This window comes from Punica granatum, chromosome 7, assembly GCF_007655135.1.
Source record: "Punica granatum isolate Tunisia-2019 chromosome 7, ASM765513v2, whole genome shotgun sequence".
Lineage (NCBI taxonomy): Eukaryota > Viridiplantae > Streptophyta > Magnoliopsida > Myrtales > Lythraceae > Punica > Punica granatum.
In genome coordinates, this window is record NC_045133.1 from 9157633 (window position 1) to 9159931 (window position 2299).

General features: G+C 37.3%; 1 long non-coding RNA gene across 1 annotated transcript; it reads left to right on the forward strand.

Annotated features, from left to right (window-relative positions):
- Positions 1 to 986: 986 nt before the first annotated feature.
- Positions 987 to 1951, forward strand: LOC116214887. The gene is made up of 2 exons (XR_004158369.1): positions 987 to 1468; positions 1823 to 1951. It is a non-coding gene; the product is annotated as an uncharacterized LOC116214887 (long non-coding RNA).
- The last annotated feature ends 348 nt before the right edge of the window (positions 1952 to 2299 follow it).

Genomic DNA, 2299 nt, shown 5'->3' on the forward strand with positions numbered 1-2299 from the left:
TAAGTGGCCTTAATTCATAGAATGAACTTTACCTACAATGTACATGTTGGAAATTATTAAAAGCATCTTTGTGATCACAGTCAAGTGAATAATCATGCGATTTCTAGTCAATAGATTGGCATAATCGTATGTTTCACTGAAAAATTTATGACAATTCTAGCGCCACAAATAATAAAAAGACTACTCAAACAACTAATTGATTGAAACATATATTTTGTGCTTAATTAAAAAAATATATTAAAGGCTAGAAAGGGTATCTATATAGTAGGAGTGTCCGGGTCCGGGTACCATGTTTTTTTCACAATATCCGGACTCTACCCTGAAAGGGACGTGTTTGAAGATTTTGGAATCAGACCCTACCTTGTTGAATCCTAGAACTGAAACCTACTCGGAACTTGTATTATGCCACAGGTTTCGGATACCCTGTTGGAACCTGTGATTTTTTTCTCATTTATAATCAGTAATCACGCAAAACAGAATATCGACATAAATTTAGATTAATGCACAATATATCTACAACAAAGAATAATATGTCTCATCAATCAATTCACAAAACTAAATATCCATAATACGATCTCATACAAGAAAGAGTAATATATCCTTACAATACGTCCATGAACCAAACATGAAAAAAAAAATTAGCAAATCACAAAATCAGTAGTTTTTTTTTTAAATTAGTGAATCCGGGTCAGGTAGCGGTTCCAATTCTAATTCTGAGTACCCTATATGCAATACTTGGAACCGGAATCGGTTTTCACCGGTTCTTTATTTTAATATCCGGATCATGTCCTATTTTCAATATGAGCTATCCGGATCCTACCTTAACGAGTAGGTTCCGACCGGTTTCGGATATATCCAGTATCCGTGCACACTCCTACTATGTCGGATGCGGGATTAGTCAACCGAAACTTAAAAATCCCTCCAATAAGTATATTCAAAAATATTAATCTATGTCTATAATAAAAAACGTAAAGTTTCCTGAAGTTTTTTCGCGCTTAAGGTTACGAATATCCTTTCAATTTCACATGTCTATATAGTCCCACTCATTTCATTGTCGCAGTGCCTTTTCGCTAAATCCAACCGCTTCACCTAAAAAGTTTCCAGCAATTATACATTGTAATGTCCTTTGTTTCTCCTCCACTCTTCTCGCTGTCTTCCGCTCTTTACGCATTCAATTTGCATTTATCCCACCCCATCCCGACCCTATTTGGGTAAATCCGACAGTCACTGTCTTACCCATCATGACCGTCCATCCTTGTAGTATTATGCCGCATCGATTTGTCGCATCACACCGTCGCCTGTTGGAGTTCACCGGTCAATCTCCTTCAGAATATTGTCCATGATATGATGCTGCTCCGGACACGCACGCCCCCCCGAATCGTATTTATGTACTGCTTTTGTCCGGTTCGATGTGCCCGAAGTTTACTGTTCGATCATGTCCGCTTTTTACAATCTCATCCACATTTAGGTAATTTGTCTTCTTTTTGTTGTCCGTTGGTGCACCCTATAATATGCTTAAGACTGCTCTATGTTTGTATGGTTATTTGTTTTGTGTTGTTCGTTATTTTCACTTATCACAATGCATACCAAGTGCTTGATAAAATGCTCCTATTGTTTCATATATACGGAACAGAACTGCGATATGGCTTGGGTGTTGAGCCTTGCCTATGTAATTTAATATTTGCATGCCAATATTGTCAACTAGACCTTTTTTAGTATTATGGAATATAGATCTTTTTAATGGATGTATTCTGTTGCTCTTGGAATTAATATATTGTTATAAAGCCTCTGATCTATTCAGCTATTCTTCCACCATTGACAGTCATCTGAATGAAACGGCGCACAAGAAGTTGTTGGGGACTTATATTTTACTCTTAGATTCATAAAAGCCTCATGCGTATTGTAAACCTTTGGCATCCCCCTATCTACTGCATTAATATATGCACACAAATTAACTTCTCCTCTCTTTTGCTTTTCTCCCACTCTGTCCATTGTTCTCCTTCTTTGCAAGTTCAGCCTAAAACTTGAAAGGGTTCAAGTCGTGACGATATAAAGTTTCAATACCTTCGTGGGATTATCAATACTGTCGAGGGATTACCTTCTGAGCAACGAAAGCTCTCTCATGAGTTCAACCACTTAAAAATGGAAGGTGTTCAAGTCATGACGATAAAAGGTTTCAGAACTTGAATATTGCTTCTATAGAATCTATATACCAATACTGTCGAGGGATTATCTTCTGGGCAACGAAAGTTCTCTCATGAGTTCTGCTTAACACCAGAAAGTGTTCCAAGTCGTGATG